At 34.6% G+C, this 21,541-nt stretch overlaps 1 protein-coding gene across 8 annotated transcripts in view; it reads left to right on the top strand.

The window, feature by feature from the left end:
* The window catches only part of MARCHF1 (membrane associated ring-CH-type finger 1), an 816,252-nt gene that overhangs the window by 363,674 nt on the left and 431,037 nt on the right, over positions 1-21,541 (top strand). For 6 of the 8 annotated variants that reach the window (XM_073017701.1, XM_073017703.1, XM_073017700.1 and 3 more), the window contains one exon: positions 10,726-10,934. The exons of the other annotated variants lie outside the window; for them this stretch is intronic. The gene's annotated coding sequence lies outside the window, so the exon portion shown is untranslated. The remainder of the gene's footprint in view (positions 1-10,725; positions 10,935-21,541) is intronic. 8 annotated transcript variants of the gene reach the window in all.

The following is a 21,541-nucleotide window of genomic DNA, read 5'->3' as shown; positions in this document are numbered from 1 at the left end:
ATTTTCTTCAATACAATAATTCAAATTTATAATGATACTATAACACTCCAATTATGAAAAGTTGCATCTTTTAAACTATAGTTTTGATGTGAGGTATATAGCTTTATTATAACTCCTATTTTTTTGAAAAGTGCTATTTGATGTGTGTCTCTATATTTAATCAACTAGTGGAAATAAATCTCTTTACATAAAAGATACTGAGTTTTACTGCGTGTTTGAATACTCTTAAGTAGAGTGTCAAGAAATATACTCGATTGTTATTTTTAAAATATTTAATATCCATCTTTTTTTGCAAGATAAGTATTTTTAAAATGATTAAAGCCTTTATTAGGTAATTTTAAGCTTCAAATATGAGTGGTTAACTATTAGAACTTTTTCTTTGACAAGCCATGTACCAAGGAGTTTACATGCATTATTTTCATTTCTTGTGTTTTTTTTTTTTTTACCAAAATAATATTTATTTTTAAAGTACAACGTGTTTTGAAATATATATACATTGGGTAATGGCTAATGGGAGATCACCTCACGTCTTTTAGAATGATAATTACCAAAAAGATGAAGGAATACACATGTTGGAAAAGATGTTCAGAAAAGGGAACCCTTTTATACTGTTGCTGGGAATGTAAATTAGTGCAGTCCTAGGAAAAACAGGATGGATGGTCCTTAAAAATTTAAAAATGTAACTACCATATGATCTAGCAATCTATTTTTTTATCTCCAAAGGAAATGAAATCACTATGTCTAAGAGATATCTGCACTCCCATGTTTATTACAGCACTATTCACAATAGTTAAGATATGGAATCAACCTATGTGTCCGTCAGTGCATGAATAGATAAAGAAAATGTGGTAAATATAGACAACGGAATGATGATTCAGCCTTTGAAAAAAGAAAAATATCCTGTCATTTGCAACATCACAGATGAAGCTGGAGAACATTAAGATAAATGATGTATAATCTCACTTGTATGTGAAATCTAACAAAATTAAACTCATAGAAGCAGAGAGTAGAATGATGGTTACCGAGGGTAGGAGGATAAAGTTGTGGAGATGTTGGTCAAAGGATATCAAATTTTAGTTAGATCGAAGAGATCTATTTTGTACACAATAGTGTCTATAGTTAATAACAATATGTTGTATTCTTGAAAATTACTGAGAGTAGATTTTAATTTTCCTTACAACAAATTAGTATATGAGGTAATAAATATGCTAATTAGTTCAATAGCCATTATCCCATGTATTTAATCAAAATATTAACATAGTACTCTTGTGCTAATATTAATTAACATGACTATTAATTCTATTTATATAAAATAATATGAACACACCAGAACTTTACTGCATTAGAGTATTGAAAGATCTACATGATTATTAATATTGTTCAAAGTTTTAAAAAATCTGAATGACTGTTACAATGCTCTAATGTATGAGACTTTAGAGGCCTAGTATAGATAGAGAATAGTCTATAAAAATGATATAATATCTGATAAATCTTCAGAATTTTTTTCTTATAGAGTAGTTGTAATGGTATTTACTTTTAAATATTCAATAACTTATTTTCAAATATTTTATTATATTTTATAATTTATTTTATGCCCTCTCACCTTTTTATTGAATGTTTTTTTCTCTGTGAAATTTTCTTAGGGTAATAAAACAATTTTTAGTACCTATTAGGAATCTCTTTTGTTACTTATATCTTTTTTTAGATATTTTGCATGTAGAATCTATGTGTGCATATGTGTGTGTGTGTATTTAGGGCAATCACTTTAAATTATAGATAACAAATGTGTAATGGAAAATCAAATAGTCAATAACTAGACCATTATATCTTACATTTCTTTTTTGTCAGAAGCTGATTATTTAAGTCTTCTTCTTTGATAAGAATGGACACCTATTATCTCCTTTACCTTTTTCTTCAGTGTTTCTGCTTTTCTTTATGGTAAACCATCAACAACAGCATACTCCTTGTGTATTCATATAGAGTTCTCTTTAGTAAAATATATTACTGTACAAGGTTTCTCTATATAAGGAACCATTTCTTTACAAGAAATAACCTATGTACAAAGAGTAAGCACAATATCTAATGTCACAGAAACCACAAATTAAAGGGTACTTCAGAAATTATTGAACCCAGTCTTTAAAAAGATTTTTGAATTAATTTATTAATTGTCCCAATAAGTGGTTGTATATCTCCTACTTGAACATTAAAGTTCGGTACTATAAGAGCAGCCCTTGTTTATTTTCTCAGAGCTAAAATTGTCATAATTACCTTTCTTATACTGACTCAGATGGACCTCTAACTGTTGGATTATGTTCAAGACTTAGGGAATATATGTTCTAGTGTTTCAAAATACACCTGGATTACCATTTGCCTTTGATTATTTACCACCTGCTCCTATACTGTTTTTTAGCCTCAAATGGCTCCTTCAAGCCCCCTGTAACCAACATGCAGGGTAACACTTATAAAATACAAACACTGGTACATATTCTTCATTCTCAGACTACTTTGAGGCTTTGCTTTTCTCTGCTCTTGGCCCTCACTATGTCATCCTCTGTCTTTTCTTTCTATATTGGCTGTTTCCCTTGGATTTGATGCCCACTGGTATCATCTGAATGTTATGCAGAGGGTTAACAGTAACAGTGAATCAATGGACCTGTCTATGGAAGTGTTTTAACTTCCTAAGACTACTGTAACAAAGTACCAAAAACAATAGAAATATATTGTCATGGTTCTGGAGGCTAGAAGTTCAGATCAAAGTGCTGATACAGCCATGCTCACTCTGAAAGCACTAGGGAAGCATCTTTTAGGGCCTAGCTTCTGGTAGTTCCTTGGCTTGTGGGGGAGTAACTCCAGTCTTCACATCATGTTCTCCATGTGTGCATGTATGTTTGTTAAATTTCCCAATTTAACAAATACTCTAATAACTTTTACATTTGACTGAGAAGAGTTCTGGGTGAAATACCATAGATATATGTAGACCTAATAAGACCATTCTAAACTGAAGATAATATCTATAGGAGATTGTGTAGGAATTGGTGGGGAAGGTTGATGCCATTTTTAGGTTGAATCAGATTTGGCTAAAAATATACGAATACGTATCTATAAACAACAAATGAAAATCAGTATTTCTATAGTCAACTAATTACATCTTTATTCTTCCAACAACACAAATAATGACATTTGGCTATGCCCATACATAGTTACCAGGACAATTATTTTAACCAAATTTCATAAGTCTGCTGGTTGTTTTGGAACTTTAGGAATATAGCATATTCAGCAGCAGAAAATACAAATTATAATTTTACAGCAATAGTTCTTTCATTATTAATATCCACCAGCTCTAGAAAGAAGAATATATACATTGACTTTCTGAATTTTGACCCATTATTTCCTCTAGCACTTTCCAAGTTACTAATTATATTATAAAAATTATTCGTCATAAGTATCACTTATTCCCAAAAATAATAACATTACTAATGTTAGGTTAATTATACCTGCCATTTTTCATAGTCAGTGGACCATGAGAATAAAAATATGATGGAAAAAAGTCAGCCCTCGAACTTTATTATTCCTTGAATAATAAAAAATTGAATCAGATAGAAAAAACTTAGTAAAATATAGTTTCCAAAGAGGCTATGCATGTAATTCAGAATTATATTATAAAATATATTTCTTTCAGAACTATTCCCAGTAGTAAAAAGTAACTAAACAACATGTAAACAAATGTACTTGTTAGATCGTTGGTTTTTACTTAAAACATACCTATGCTTTAAACTCATCAAATTGGGTCAGAAATTGACAAAAGAGCAGGGGTCTCTGGATCAGGAAATTTTTCTACATTGTTTCTGCCATCTACTAGCCTTCAATGATATCAAAACGTTCAGTCTCGCAGGACTTAAACTGGTCGTCAAATGGTAGGGTGCTTTATAATTTGCCTTTGAAATATAAAATTCCATGATGCCATTTTCCCCTTAAACTAAATGAAGACTTGCGATATTGTGAAATACATATTTGGTCTTTGATCCCTTTCCTAGCATACAACTCCTAAAATCTTTAGAATTGCCAAAGTGATGTCTTTTTTGTATGCTAATGAGTTGACTGATGACCCGCAGCCCCTAGGTAGCTTCAGGATGAAGGCTGGTCACTCAGAGAGACCGAGCAGGGTTATAGAGAGTTGAGACTTTTTAGCACAACCCCTCCTCCAAGGAGGAGGGAGAGGGCGAAAGTTAAAATGATGACATCAGCTAATGGTTTAATCAATCATATCATAAAAACTCAGAAGGGCTTGATACAGAGAACTTATGGATGGCTGAACATGTGGAGCTTCCTGGCTGGGGGTGACATGTAAACTCAGCACCCCTTCTCACATGCTTTGCCCTGTACACCTCTTCATCTGTATCCTCTGTAGTAAACTCATACACCTGAATATTTCCCTGTATTCTGTGAGCCACTCTAGCAAACTCATTGAACCTAAGGAGGAAGTTGTGGGAACCCCCATTTGAAGTCAGAAGTTCCAGGAGCCTGGACTTGTGACTAGTGTCTGAAGGTTGGGGGACAGTCTGGTGAGACTGAGCCCTGAACCTGTGGGATCTGATACTATCTCCAGGTAGAACTGAATTTGGGTGACACCCAGCTGGTGTCTGCTGCAGAATTGCTTGTTTGTTTGGTATGTGGGGGAAAAAAAAAAGCCCTGCACATTTGGTCACAGAAGTCTTCTGTGTAAAAGAGAAAATCACAGTTCAAGGGTGTTTTTCCTTGAAAAACTAGTAAGATATTTCATTGTAAGGAATAAAAATAATATTTGAGCAGATACATATATCTCTACATCTAGACAAACTTCAGGAATCCAAAATAATGTCATTTGGTGTGTGTGTGTGTGTGTGTGTGTGTGTGCGCGCGTGCGCCCGCTAGATTAGGAATGTTAGGTCCAGGTCTCCTTTGCTCGAACCTTAATATCATACAGGAAGCGCTTTGTTAATTTTACTTTTTAATTCTCTAATGCATTAAGTTAGAATTTCGACACTTATAAGAGGAAACTACTACTTCCATCTTTAAGTCATGAAATGGCTTAGAGAAACTATGCCACTAGGCTTGAGAATACCAGGGTCTATGAGGACCCCAGAGATACTGAGAGTGAAGTTCCAGAATATGGAAGGGGAAGGAGCCTTACAGCTATGTGTGAGAATGCTTCCTCCCCACCACACACAGACACACACACGCACACACACGCACACACACACATTTTCTCTCTTATTCTTCAGCAATAAGAGTGGACAGGTTCTGAGGCAAGCTGTAATTAAAGACCTTCTGCCATGATTCCAGTTCCCCCTTTTGGGATGACTGCTTCACATTTTCTGAAGATAAGTGAAGAAATACATATTGGCGGTCCGAAACTGTTTTTTTCTATTTTTGCTCCTTGTTCAGCTAGATTTACTAATATTTTGAAAGCTACAGAGAACATTAACAAAGATTAGCTTGTACATTTATTTACTTGGAGAGTAAGGCTGAGTCTAACTTTATTTGCCAAAATAAATCTTGTTTTTAAACAAAATTTTAATTCCATATGTCTTTTCCACAAAGTAAAACAGAATATAGAAATTTGATTTTAACCCTAAATTATTTTCACAAGCTAATTATTAATACCCATGTACCTTCCTTAGGTATTTTGATTACTTCTAACATGTTACCTTTTTAAAAAGAGGATTTAATAAAATGATTCTTTTTACTCTCTCAAAAATTAGAAAGGAGCAAAAATCAGTCCCATGGTGTTATTTGAGAGACTCAGTTTGTGATGATATTCTTTTGTCACGAGCATAAAATAAATCATATAAACTAGTATAACTGACTCTTCAGGGCATGCTGTAATTATCACATATATTATGTGATTGTGGTGATTGCTATTGATTCTCCAACAGACTGAAATGAATGTCTTGGCTATGTTGTAATCTGCATCAACTTCAGAAAATATATGTGGTCAAAATTAGGAAAAATAATTTCAAGAGAATAGAATCAAAGATCTCAAGGGTTCATCTGATCCATTATACTGTATTTGGTATTGAAAGCTGATCATCCAGTTGCTTCTGAAAAGTCTTCAGAGACAGAATACTTACATTAAAAAGATGTTGTAATTACAGAAGACACTTGCACATACTAAATGTAATCACAATTGGGTTCCAATAATCAGACAAAACCCATAAAAAACATACAAGCATTTTAGAAACGCTTTATTACATTGTAGATTTTTAAATAAACACATAACCAGAAATTTTAATTATTTTTCTGTTTTATACTCCCTCTCATTATTTCCACTAAGCTTGTTTTGCTAGCTTGCGTTGTTCCCTAACTCTCCAATTAATATGTAACTGTATACTTCAGAATTTCCCTAGTAACAATACCTTTAAATTCAAGTTCCTTCTCCCTCTCCTTTACAAGATAACGTAAATTCTTTGTGCCCTGATAACTTATCCATATGTTCTTCCCAGTAATCTTTGACAGTGGCCATTTGACACCCTTTGCAATGATGCTTTGAAAACCCACTCAAACCAGGTTTCCTCCCTTTCACCAGGGATTTGTAATGAAATATTCTTTTGCCAACTCAGTGTACCTTGTTTCTATTTTCAGAAATAACTTAAAGTTCTTATCTTTATTACCTTTCTGTCTTGTATCAATGTATTTATAATTTTATAAATATAAATATAAAATATAATTTTATATTTTATAATTAATATGATTTTATATTTTATAATTAATTTAATTGTATATTGCTTACAGGCTTTTTCTTTCTGCCAAGTCTGCCACCTCTCTCCTTTCAAGTGGTGATCCTCATAACTGTATATGGCTTAAACCAATTAATAATCTTAAACAAATTTTCTATGTTATTTAAAATAGCATCCTGAACTCTCATATGCCAATCTCACACATTCTCTGTGCCTTGAAATGATTTAATCACTTTATGTCTACCAAGCCCAATAGAAGCCTCAATTCCTCCTTAAGACTTTCTTTATGTATTTAGATCTAATATTATTTATTGTTGCTCAAACCTTCTTTGATATTTACTTTCGGTATTCTATAATATCTTTCAAATATTAATTGCCATATGCTGCATATTTTTTAAATTGACTTACTTCCTTAAATCTTATTTCCCTAATGACACAACAAACTCTTTGATTACAGATATTGTGCCACATAATTTTCTGCATTACCTGCCACCCATTAATTCCTAGCATGTTTCAGATAACACAGAAGATGCTTAATAAATGTTTATCTAATTGAATTTTCAGTCTGTCCATTTAATGTGTTAGCAGATGTTTACTCGGTTCCTTGTCTTAGCCTAACACTGGGTTTCCTTTCTTGATTAATTGCAATCAAAATAATGTTGTTGTTGTTGCAGCTGGCAAAGATCGAGCTGGTCTTAGGCTACCAGAGTTGCATATTTTGCCTCGTTTACCTTTTAAACTAGAGACAATGTAGGCCACTGAGAATAAGGAACAGCACCAAATCAGAATCTCTTGGGGGAAAACTGAGGTCTGAGTATTAGAGTTAATAAATAAAAATGCCAAATTTTGGAGCCAGAGGCAGGAATGAGGAAACTGTCCCCAGAGCTGAGGGCTGGAAGCCAGAATGTGGAAGCAAAACAAATACAATTTAGACATGTATATGGAAAAAGTATTCAGTGAAAAGCGAATATTCCAGGATGAGTTCAACATTAATTATAGTCCCTGGTTTCCACAAAAATCAAGTTTAAAAATCTGGATCACGTAATGTGATCACATATGTAGAAGCAGATGAGCTGAATGATTCCTGAATCCACGATTATTCTGGCCAGTGTCTGTCCGTGCCTAGTTGCTGGGTCCATTGCTCCTTGTGACTCCACAGGGTTTAATTACTACACAAGATGGACTGTGCTCCCACAGGAGAAATGCATTCCACAACAGTTTTCTTAGTGTGGGTTTGTTACATAATGAGTCACCGCAGAAACTTCTGATTGTTTCTAGTTGGCAGAGCACTATGGAATCTGATTGAGGAAAGGTATTAGGTAAATGCAAAACATTGACATTAGCTGATGTGTATTCAGTGTTCCAAGGCAGCAAAGTGTTAGAATGTACAAAGTATTAAAAGCATGTTTTTCCCCTGATACAGTTGGAAAATTTTAGAAGTTCAATTTGTGGCAATACCTAATACAATATAAGGTAAATATTTATTAAACAGATTGACTATTAATTTTTCTTAAGTTATTGCTAAAACATTTGCTTAAAACGATATAACAAACCTCTTCTTGTTTACTGTGTAAAATACTCTAAGAAACAAATACACTTTTCCAGAAATTTAATTTATATTTTAAATTTTAGGATAAGAGAAAGCTAACTGAAATAACTCAACCACATACATCAAATTAACTCAAAATTAAAATCTGATTTCTGAAAAATCTCATAGCAAACAAAGAATAACCTCATATGCATAATGAGGTAAAGGATTAAGACAGCCATTTAGTTAATTCAAGCTAAAAATCTTCTTTCCTATAACTTTAATGAATATTTTAAGCAAAACTACCGAAGTCTGAATTTATCTGGAAAGCTGCCTTGGCTTTTCAGGGAATTTTCCATGGATGTAAACACTGACAATGTTACTTGTCTAAAGAGCTTCATAATTTAAATTTTAGTATTTGTCACACATCGTTAGATTTACAGACTTCTATTTCCAGCATTCTCTTAATTAAGACAGTCCTTCTAGATAGAGGGATTAAAAATTATTAAAGTAAGGAACTTCTCACACAGGTCACAGATGTGAACATTAAGCCACAGAAAATTTAAGAATTCTTAATTTTAACTGTAGACACGGCATTTGTGGCAAAGGTTGGCTTTTTAGTCTTTTCATTAAAGCTCTTGTATGTCACAAATACATTCTGTAAGCTTAAGTGTGATGATGAACAAATGCCAGGTTTGAGGCACCTATTTTTTTTTAACTATTTTAAGCAAGAGATTTGCCTCTATATGAACTGTAATGAACTTGTTGTGCTCAGCTTATTTTAGTGATACACTGGAATGGTTCTCAAAATTGGTTTGTATCAGAAACATCTGCAATTTTTTTAACTGTCCACTTCAGAACTGTAGTCTTCTTGTCTCCACTGCAGCCCTCCTGAAAATGTATCTATGAGGGATCTATGCATTATAAAATCTCCCCAGATGATCTTGATGGATGGTAGGGGTTAGAACCATGGACAGGTGGCTAATTTAGGTTGAAATGAAAACATATTTGGACCAAACTTATAAATACATTGAAGTGTTTATTTCAGTGTGAATATTTAAGTTGAAGATGTTAATTCAATCTTTACCTATATTGTTTATGGCTTTATTGCCAACAACAGTACAGATCTTTTTCCACATTTTGTTTCTATCCTGAGTTTAAACAAATTGTAATGTCATCATGGAAATGGTTTTATTGCTGTATACAACAAAGACAGGTAGATATGAGTTGCAATTAGAAATCACTTTGAAGATCTCTGTGATTAGGGACAAATTCTAACTTATAAGCAGTACTTGAGTATATAAAAACAAGGAACTTTCTGAATAATGCTTCATTTAAGGTGAACAAACACAAAAAATGGTGGGAGATCTGATCTATTCACAATATCCAGAAAATGTACAATGTACATATCAAAATGAGAAGAGAAAATTCTGTCCTTTTAAAGACAGAGTGCCAAATACCCTGAAAAAGAGGGAATAATCATGCGGGAAAGTTATTTTTACAAAGTTAATGTAATTTAAGAATTTACTTCACCGAGACAGTAGAAAGTTTTAAAAGGAATTTTTTAAAATTTACAAAGCAGAAGTTCTGATTAACTATTTACTTCTTCCAAACTGTGTAACTATTGAGAGGACAGTAATAGTAAAGTCTGCTTCCTTTCTGGAAAAGCAAGGAGAAGCTGCTACTAATTCTAACATATATTTCAGGGAGCACAGAAGTTGCAATAAAGCTGAAATGAGTAGTATAGAGCTCTGTGCTTCAGACTACCTGATGCCTTTTGACTCTTGTTGCTGATGTTTCAGTACGAAAGGTGCAGTGAATGGTTAACCCTCTTTACAACCATCCAGAAAAAGACATCTGCAATTGCTCCAGGTCTCCTCTTCTGTCTCTCTCTCTGTCTCAACACCTCATTCGATCTCATGCGATGCTCTTCACTTGAAGACAGATCCTTTGACCTAAGCAGATTATTGTAGATGCATGAAGGACACAGCCAGCTAACTGCGCTTCTCAAGGAAGAGATTTGGCTCCAAATAGGACACTAAGCTTTTCAGCCGTCTGCTTATTTACCTAGTCAGCAAGATGCAGTGTCTCTGGGTGCTTAGTGGACTCCTGGGGAATCAGAGGAGAAACAAAAGCAGAAGTGGCAGCCGCTGCAAATCTGGGAGTCTGCGCCATTAAAGGAAGCAGTTGCTAATAAGGGCCTGTGAGACCTAGGTTTCCTTGGTTTCCATGACAGTTATTAGGTACCATAGAAATTGAATTGTCTCCCACAATGCTCTTAGGGGAGAGGGGGTGCTCCAGTGACAAAGCAGTTCCATTATGACTTGCAGTAAATCGTCCTTTGGAGAATGCAGTACTCCCTGGATTATTTGCTCTTGCATTTCTTGTAACTCCCCTTTCAATGTGTTTAACATTTTGACCAGAAGACTCTGGCCTCTGCTGCACAGTGTCTCAAACACTATTTTTCCCCTTTTTGTTTAGACCTGAGCTTGGCAAAGCAAGGATATGAACAATTGTGCAGGTGGGCTACTCAGGGCGAGTGAAGAGATAAGGCATCCAATCAGGGATTGGCCACCTGCAGCCCTGCCAATATGCCCCTCCACCAGATTTCCGTAATCCCAGCACGGGAGACTGCCAGCAATGGGAGAAATTCAATGGGCAGAAACAAAGAGAAGAACAAGGAAGTCGAGGTAAGAGGAGGTTTAATTTAATAAAATCAGAGAGCCAAGCCACTGTTGCCAACACTGCTCTCTGCACCGTGGGACATAGCAAGGGCTTCAGAGCAGCTGGATCCCAGCTCTCGGTGTGTAACAGTAGATTGGAAGAGAATTACTTGTAATTGACAGGGGCATTTTAAACTTCACCTCTATTTTGTGAATGAAGAGAGGAGCCAGATCCATAAGGACACTTCCTACTTGACAGATGGAAACTTTTGCCTCTTTTTCTAAACAATCTACGGAGTCACTTTTGACTTTTATGTCTTGTGGGTTACAACCGGCTGTTGTGGGTTGGCTCTGGACATTGCTGTGGTACATTTTCACACAGTGGAACTGGTGATGCTTGCTAATTCTGCTCACTGCCCATTAAGCTAGGATATTTGAAGATAACTGTCTTAACAAAGGGACAGAGAAGCCAGTTATGACACATACATAACATGACTAATACATAACATGAATTAGTGCCTCATGGGATCTATTTGCTCTTCATTCATTGGCAGTGCATGATTGTGTATGACTGTTGTTTGATATCTGTACATTTATATTTTATCTTCTGAAAAAAGGCTTCTTTTGAAACTTCACACAGGTTATAATTTTCGACTCCTTACATTGAGTCTTTATTTTGCAGGGAAATTTAGCAGCAGTTGTTCTAAGTTAACCTGCTTGAAAGATCATATGCTGGAAACTTATTTCAAAGGTTTTTAAGAAAGGGATTGAACTGAACACAGTCAAGGATATTGAGTGGAAATGTCATAAATGTTGTGGTGTTCCCCTAAAAGGGAGCTTGAGACTGAATGCCAAAAACTGTAATCCTCTTGTCTCTTTAACATAACTATTTTCTAGTCCTCAGGTGTCCTTAGCTTTGTAGGAGATGGGCTTTGTCTACCTCCAGTTCTACATGTTAATGTTTTTCTTTTAATCAAGAATAGGTGCTGGAGACAGAGGGAGCAGCAAACAAAAAATAAAGCAAATAAAATAAAGGAAATGGGAGTGGAGCATCAAGGAGTGTCTAAAAAGAAAAGACTAATAAATTTGAATACACATTCAAATGAGAAAATGTATTTGCAGCCTCTTTCTACTTTATTTGAACTGATTTTGAAAATGTCATTCAATGCCAATGAGTTCTTGATGTGGCTAGAATTTGTAGATAACCTTGGGAGATTTTTCTAAGTTAGTACAAGAGATACTTTTACATTAGTAATTGCCTCATGATAAACACATCAAATATTTCTGGAATTTCTGAGAACTAAACATCCTGTAAAGAAACTTCAGCAGTCCAGAATGCTCAGGCACATTCTCTAGAGTGTCTCTTTCTTTGACTTGGAAATGTGATTATTAGAATGTGAAACAGGTTTCTCTTAATTTTGTTGGTGTTAGGTGGAGAAGGTGGGGTACACTGATCAATTCTGCAAATAGGTATAGAAATGCCAAAAGCAAGATTCATAAAAGTTATACATTGCTTACTCACAGTAAAATTTCTGGATAAATTTAAGATAATGTTGAAGAAAACTTTATGTGAAGATATCAGGTGGCAAATTTGTTTGGTATCTGGAATGGTCAGCATCTGAATAATATTTGGAAAAGAAAACACTGTGTCAATTCCAGGGCTTTGCCAGAAATCTGTTTCTGTAGATGTCTACTTGGCATAAATTGAGATGGCTTACATAATTGTTAAAGAACAAATAAATATTTTTTATGTTAGAAATAATGGTGAAATTATTCAATGTCAAGTAAAAATAGCCACAGTCGTTATCCAGATATGGATATTAATCCACATATTTAAACATCTTCACAAATATCTTGAATTATTAAAACATGTATAGCTTTGTTTCTTTCAGGGTCAAACACCACTCTCATGTGTCACAATGGGAGTTAGTGGGCATTTTTAAGGAAAGAAGAGGTTAATTAGGAGAAAAACAGAAGAAACTGTGAGCCTTCATATAATTCCTAAAAAGAGACACAGTTCTCAATGTCAGAAAGGGAAGCACTTATAATGTTTCAAATGCTTCTTGGTTTTCTATAGGATGTAGTTAAAAGTTTCCTTTTAAAAATATGTTTAAAACATATTAGTCAATCTTGTAGGCTGTTGAATAACTTGTTTTGATAAGCTAAATAAATAGTCTAAAAGAATTGTAAATGCCTTTAAGGTGGATAAATTAAATAGCATACACCTGTGTGTTGGACAGCAAGAAGAATCAATGATTTCTGTAATTTCAAGTGGTGATGCTTTCTAAAGAAAAGTAATACATCTTGTACATATATGGACATTTCCTGATGAGCAAATGAAAAACATCCTTTCTTGAAGTTTCCTTAATGTTTTTTCTTGTCCTAAAGTTATCCAAAGCATGTATATGTGCATTGGGCAAATGATCTAATTTCAGAATTAAGAATTTAGTTGTAATTAATTTAAGTTAGTAAATTAAATTAAAAACTAATTTGAATTTAATGCAATTTAACTTCTCTTCATTCAAAACTTAGTGACTCCTAACTAATGTATTAACTTGATATCATATTTCTTAAGCCATATGAAGAAAAAAATAGGAAAACTGTCAATCATAGTTGGAATACAGAAGATCCACCCTGTTAAGAATATCACAAAAAGATTTCTAAAAATTCTTTTGTTGATTTTTTAACAGCATAGGTCTTCTATATTTTAAGATTAAAAAAAAATTCCTACCTCTAGCTTTATAATGAAAATATATTTTGCATGCTATAATATTATAATCATCTCTATTTGGTTAATAACCCTGGAAGTACAAAACACAAAATAATATATTATGTGCAGTTTGAATACAGTTGATATTAAGGGTTAGAGAAGGGATATAGGTTTACCTTTCAGAGGCACCAGCTCTGGAGGTTGATTAGGCAGTTAAAATGAAGTGCCTTAGATTTACATTTCTGGCACAAGATTTTATTAGCACAACCAGAGTGGTTACTACAACCACTTCACTTCTTATGAAGTGAGTAGATATTGGTCCATTATGAAGCTACAGAAAATTTAGCATAATACAGTAGTCAAAAGAATTAATTTACACTTTGAGACTGTATATATGTGATGGAATGTTTGAGTGCTAGCTCCAGGAGAGTTCTGGAAGGAAATTACTAATCAGATGTTCCTTGGTAAATGGAATCGATAAAGGAAATAAAATGGTTCAGATTCACCTACACCTTGGGAAAACCACATTCTTGGGAAAGCTTTGGGAGAAGATACCTCTTCAAAATGGTTCATAGTTCCAGATTTCTTTTTCTTTTCTGTTTGAATGTCAGTTTGACAGTTTAGCCTCTTTATATCTTACTTACCTACTTTTCTAAATAGATCATTTCTTCTATTAATTCATTCTTCTTTTTTAGATATGTCCATACCACTTACTACGCTGTAAATAATTCACATTAGAGATTTGGGTCTAAAAGACATCTGTCTCTTCCAAGGGCAGTAAATTTTATTAATCAAATTCTTAGCCCTCTAGGTGTAACTTAAATTCCTACTCTAGATCTGGAAATTATAATAATTGTACAAATTCCAGTATTTAGTTGACCTCTAGCACATATTCCTTATACTTCCCTGGGATTTGTAAGCAAATGCATCTATGAGTTGTAAGTGTAGAGATACAGCATAGATGGGGCCAAAGCTATTTTTGGCACCACCTGCACTGCATGCTGCTATATTCTTTCTCAACACACTGAGTCTATACCTTAGATGATGGGAGGGAACTAAGAGGGAAAAATAAGACGTGAGTTCTTTGCTTCTGATCCTTCTTACTTTCAAGCTGACCACACATGGTTATCATCCTTTAGAAAGGTTTAGGAGGAAAACAAAAACCAAACCCCTTTGTTTATATGTAGATTTTCTTTCACTGTTGCCGTTATTTTGTGATCTCTACCTCAGTTTTTACATTTTTTTCCAAAAAGAATATTTAGTTTTTCTTCCTAAGATATCCCTTTTAAGATCTTCTACTTGTCTTTCCAGTGATAGCTCATGGGCCATCTCTTGTTTTCAAAGTAGCTGGAGATCTGTTACTAGAGAATCTCTTTTGGTACAGATTCCAGTAACCTGGAAAAATATGGCTTTTTACTATATATTTTTCATTTTAAAAATAATGGACAAGTTACTGATTTATTTATTCTCATTTTTAGTAAAAAATTTAAAAAGTTAAAAAAACATATTTAGTCTCAGGGCCAGACCTGTTCAGATATGTTCAGGCTACTCTGGGCTCAAGTCTTACATTATTTCTTTACAGTTAAGATAACTTAATCTTTTCACATTACTTAAGCAAAATTCGTAGAAGCAAAGGATCCCAAAATCAGAAAGTTCCTTATAAAATATTCATTTTAATTTACATTCCACCAATGAAGTCCATAGAGAATAAAGAGTTTGCCAATATCAATAACTAGTTAGTGGTGAATTTGGGACAAAAATTCAGGCCATTAACTACCAGTCTACTGCTCTTTCTATCACCACTACATTTAGCAATCTTTTTTTCAGACACCAAGTTATTACCCCCGAAGAGTTAATGTAACCCCCAAACCTGCTAACCTGTAAGTGAAGGGAGTTTTGATTTCTCTTTGTTACGGTGTCTGCCCATGACTCGTAAGATCAGATGGAATATACAGTGGGTACTATTTTAAAATATAACTAGAATTCATTTTATTCAAATTCAGAAAATATGGAAAAAATTAAATAATAATGGGCAAAGTAATTTAATAGGGAGGATACTGGGACACAATTCAGAATATTTGAAATAGAATCCTGGCTTCATCAAGGCCTCTTAACCTTGAGTAAATAACTCACTTAGCCTTTCAAGTTTGTCTCCTTGAGAAAAAAGTACATTTTCACTAGATCTCATTTTGAAAATAAGATTTCATTTTCTTCTATTATCCCTTGAAAATGATCATGTGGCCATGCTTCACTTTGGCACACAAAGGCCATGTTTGTCTTCAAATGCATATTTGTCTCAGGCAGGATAGGCCTGAGTAGTGAGGACTCACCTCTAATGGACATCTGTTGTGATTACTGTGCATCATCCACGTTTACTTCTGGTAACAGTGTTCAAAGAACCAACCCTCCCCATTCGCAGTCATGTCGTTTGGGATGGGCCTTCATTGGCTTAAAGTAATCAGTGTATCACAATACTCTGTCATGGTAACTGGTTCAGGAATGGATACTTGTTTCCATCGAATCAGTGACACACACTGAACCTTTAAAATGGTTTTTGGGAAGAGACATCTTTTTGTCCTGAAGACTTCTGAAGTAAACTTGCTTTCTTCTAATGGGTGGCTTATATAAAGACATGTGAGATATACTGAGGGAAAAGGCTGGAGCTTCAAAGGGACCACAGATGCTCCCAATGCTGAAGTTGACTTGGAAATAGGCAGAAAAGAGAGAGAGAAAAAAAATGCATTCTGGGTAATATTGTTTGGGCTAGTGGATCAGTCCTTCTTTAAAACCAATCCTTGTTAAAAACCAAACAGTTTTCCCATGAAGTGATTTGATATATGTCCTTTATTGTTTAAGCTGTATTTTTGGTAGAATGTTACGACACTTACAACATTAAGGACTCTAAATGATACTTTGCCAAAGGGCAGTTGCAATAATTTCCTGCTTTGTTACCTGTGCAGCAACTGGCTTATGAGATGGGAAATAGCTGGGATCTGGGGAAAGCAATCACAAACGTTAATTTTTGAATAGCCTGTGCTGAGAGCCCATTTACCCAGAGCATACAGGTTAATGCTCTATATTAACCAAATGAAATGCATTTTTAGCAGGTGTGAATCTGACACTACAGGGTGAATGCCAAGGGCTAGAAAGGCTAATTCTCTTTTTCATTTCTTCAGAAAGGCACTTTCCAACTACTTGCCTAAGTCTAAATTGAGTATTAGAGTCCCATGTGCTTAGAGTGAATTCCACTGAGTATGCTAATAGTGTGAAAATAATTTTATATAATGAAAATCAGGAAATTTCCATATTATTGTTTGCTTTGAGCAATGAAATTAGCATAATTCACGTTAATTTTTCTTGTTTAAAACAGATGTTGTGGATAATTGCATTAATAAGTAAGACTGAATAACACATTTTATAGACTATTAAATGAAAACAATTAGTAATTGCTGTCACACCCTGGTCAGTATTTTTTAAATTGTGGCCTCAATTAGGCAGGTAGATTGTTGAAACTCCTCCCTGGTGTAGAACTTTACAATTTTTTATTATGAATTTTTAGCTGATTTAATGAGACTCCATGTGGTCATTGTGTTTGAAAGACTGTTGAACAAAAACTTCATGTGGAAGAGTCTTGGAGCATCGGAGGAGCAGGTGTAGCTCTGCATGTTTTATTAATCAGGATTTTTAAAACTCGCTGATTAGCCAACATTTAGCTCAATTCTTTGTAGCACAGAGAGAGCACTGACAATGCCAGCATGGATTTAGAATACCTCAATTTGAGGTACTGCTGAAGTGGGAGGATCACAGATTGAGAGCATTGCTTTCCCCCCAGCTCATTCCCAGGAATATCAGCCTGAGCCACTTGCAGCAGCCTTCATAACCTCCAGGTGAGGATGAGAAATGACATCTATTCGATTCTCATTCTCTTCCTTGTCTCTGTGACCCTCTTAAATAATTGAAAGAGGCATGACACGGGCGTAGAGCTGGTGATAGCATTCTGCTCTTAAAAGAGTGAAAAGGAGACTGAAGAAAAGGACAAAGTGCTTCTAGGTGCTGGGTGTCTGACTTTTGGCTTTCAGCCTGTCATCTTTCACCTTGACTATCCCATTCATCAAATTGTGCAAATCTGGATAATGAAAGTGAAGCAGGTAAATGAAGTGGGCTTACTTTCACTCAACCAAAGGTTGCACATTTTCTGCTACAAAGCAACATGGTGCATTCTTTAGGATTGTGCTTTTGATGCCAACATGAATAAAAGGGAGTTTCTTAGGAAGAAAAACAATTCTGGCACCAGGAAACCACTGGATGCACAACGCTGCAGGGCACAGATAATGAAGCTCATGTGTGAGATACAGAGTAAAACATTTAAATGAGGCACCAGCTATACAGTTTCACACATGGTCAGATTCTATAGTAATTATCCTTACCTGTAAACCTAAATAGGTTTATTTCTAAGTGAGCTCCATACAGTGGTCTATGCGACGAATGCTTAGTGGCTGAAAGTTGTTATGTTTAACGTGTACAGACTTAGATCTGTAGCACAGTTTTACTTTCTAATTTTATTCAAAATTAATGATCAAAACTTACAAATGTTAGAGATTTGTCATTGCAAATTTTACAAACCTTCAAAAATTCCAATACAGCAATTTGTTTTATTTTAACCTAAAACTACTTTCTGTATGACCATTTACTATGTGAAACTACTACTAGGGTTCATTTAGATTTTGCAAGAAGTGATTACTGCATACACTTCACTGATTATACAGTGCAGGACTCATCTTTGACTGTTAGTTTTACCATCTGACTCAGGCACTCTTTGTGGCCCCATGAGATTGTAAGAGAACCTCATGCTTTAGAATGAAAGGGCCCCAAATCCCAGTATTCTGGGAAGCCAAGATGTAAGGATCACTTGAGGCCAGGAGTTCAAGACTAGCATCATCAGCAACATAATGGTACCCTGTCTATATAAACTATTAAAAACAAAAATTATCCATGCATGGTGTCACATGCCTGCAGTCCTATCTACTTGGGAGTCTGAGGTTGGAGCATTGCTTGAGCCAGGAGTTGGAGGCTACAATGAGCCACTGTCCTCCAGCCTGGGTGACAGAGTGGGATCTTGTGTCTAAGAATAAAACAACAACAACAACAACAACAACAGAAAAGTAAAAAATACAAACAAAAAATCGCAAGGAATCACTTATATGTTGTATGACTATTTCGATGGGCAACAGAGTGAGGTGGTTAAAAGCATGTATCTGGAAGAAGACTGACTGGGTTGAAATTTGGGCTATGCTGCTTTGCAGCTGTGGAAACTCAGGTCACTTTCCATCTCTGTGCCTCAGTTTCCTCATATATAAAATAATGACAAATATGAGGACTACCTCATGAAGTTATGAGACTTCAAATAAGTTAATATCTCTAAGGTTCTAAGATTTACTGGGATAAAATAAACACCATTAAGTGCTTGATAAATAAAAGTGCTAAAGGAGTCAATTCCCTATGTTGACTATATTTTTCATCAGCATATTTTATTATTCTTAGTGAGTATGGCTCATTAATTAATATGTTCTATTGTGATGAGAAAATATTTAAAGTTTCATGGCTCCAGAGATTGTGCCTTTTATAGGAATTATGATAAAATTAATGATAATAAAAAGACCAACACATTGGTATTTGAAGTGTGCCAATGGCCTGACCTCTACTTAAACAGACCGTGTTTGTTTGCCTTAGATAAGGGAAATCTAACCTCACGACTTTTCTTTGCTGACTTGGTGTCAATCTCAGAATTGCTGAGCCATGAATTTTCTGGAATCAAGAATTTATAATGAAACACATGCTAATCCTTATTTTATGCTATTTTTTTCAACATTTCATGGGCTTTTGAACATTTTAAATATTTGTTATTTTGGTAATTATTTTTACTTGTTCACTTTTATAGTAGTAATGCTCTTGATTGCCATTTATTTTATCGTTTGTTAGGTTTTATAAAGAACAAGCCATGCTGTGAAAAGCTAAAATAGCTAATAATAATGAATGAAAAAGTTTGTTGAAAGTTTATATTTATAGGATTATTTTGTGAATATATCTGAGTGCTTAGAGAAATGGTAATTTTTTTCATTTTTCTAAATCGCATCAAAACTTTTCTTAAAATAACATTATGCTGAAAAGCACTTAAAATGTTCTTCAACTGCACAATGATGACTTCATTAAACTGTTGTACTAACAACATTTAGCTGAGGTCCTGGCCTGATTCATTTCTACGCGAATTGCTCTGTGAAGTTTTTTTTTTTTTTGTCTTTTGATAATCTTTGGGAATATCAATGCTTGTAACATCCACAAAATGACTTTTGGAGAATAGAAATGGCCTAAGAAAAACCCTCTTAACTGAATTTGAATTAGGATAACAAAATAGGATAATTGAGGGGCTTATGTATATGGACTGGTTAACACTTAGGTGATGGCTAAGGGGAAACAGTCACTGTCCCTTTGTTTGATGTCAACAAGGGAGGTGATCATTTCCCCCCAGGTGCCTTAAGCTGTGGAAATCCTAGTTATAACAGCCCTGAATGTAGCTACTGATCAGGTTTTCTTCTCTTCTTGAATTTATTCTTATACATTCTTGGCAAACAGCATTGACAAATAATTTCCCTAACTTGTTAAACTAATGCATTATGACAGTAAAAAGTGGCTTTTCTCTAATCCTGCTGCTAATATTAATAACAATTATATATTTTATATAATTATAATAATCACTATTGTTCTAGCTGATAATTATTGAACACTGATGAAGAAGTGTTCAATAACCACTGTTTTACATTTCATCAAACTCACAACTGTTCTATGAAATGGTATTTCAGTTGCTATTTCTGTGTAATAAATTGCCCCAAAACTTAATGACTTAACACAACTATTTTTTAACGCCCGTGAATTCAGTGGGTCAGAAATTTGAACAGTGCACAGTGCGATGCTTAACTGTGTTTGGCTATAACTCCAAGTCTGTTACTCTACGGTGACTGAAATGCAGTGCATAGAAATATCTGAACCCTCATTGACTCAGATGTCAGACACGTGATTTGAGATGTTTAGAAGAATAAGACTGCCAACCAGAAAACATCCATGTGACCTACTCCTGTGATTTTGCTTCTTCACATCATGGTACTTTAGAGAAGTCAGGCTTCAATTGGATTCATTGTTCTAAGTGTGAGTTTTACAGCAAACAAATCAGAAGTTGCACTGCGTTTTAACAACTCAGTCTCAGAAATCACCAAACATCATTTAGGCAGTAGCCTATTGGTTAAAACAATTCCTCACATAACTACTCAGAGGCAGAGGGAGTGGATATGGATCCTAATTTTTGATGGAAGTTGGGTCAAATAATTTTGGGCCCTTGCTTTAAAATCACCATAATTTGTCTTGTGGCCACAATTATTTATATTTCTTCCTTTGTATTCTAGGGTACAAAATAACTATTATATCCTTTGCCAAGACCTCTAAAGTATCACCTCATTTTGTCATCAAACACAAGTCTAGGACTTTTATGTCTAAATTTTCCAGCTGCAGATGAGTTTTCTTAAGAACAGTTCTAGTATAGTTGCTTTCATTCTGAAGACCTCTAAAATAAAGAGACAGCTTATCTGTCCTCTACACACTTGCCCTGTTAGATGACCACCAGTGCTTCTCCTGTTCAAAAAGAAATAAAAATAGGAGACACACAGCAGTCACTTGTCCATAGCAATTCTGAAATCCAGCTGGGCACTTGTTGCTAGCTCTTCAACTGGGATCTACTTTTATTTCCCCCAAACAGTTTTCTGATGTTCTTGGTTCCTCTCTTTAATGCGTTATTTTTTAAAAATAAGATATGGCTTGCATTTCAAATAAGATACCCTTTTCATATTGCTTTGTGCTCAAAATGATGGCAAGTCCA

The sequence above is a fragment of the Chlorocebus sabaeus genome, chromosome 7 (genome assembly GCF_047675955.1).
Source record: "Chlorocebus sabaeus isolate Y175 chromosome 7, mChlSab1.0.hap1, whole genome shotgun sequence".
In the NCBI taxonomy this organism is placed as follows: Eukaryota; Metazoa; Chordata; class Mammalia; order Primates; family Cercopithecidae; genus Chlorocebus; species Chlorocebus sabaeus.
Note: the sequence above shows the minus strand (reverse complement) of the source record. Positions and strands in the feature narration are given on the sequence as shown.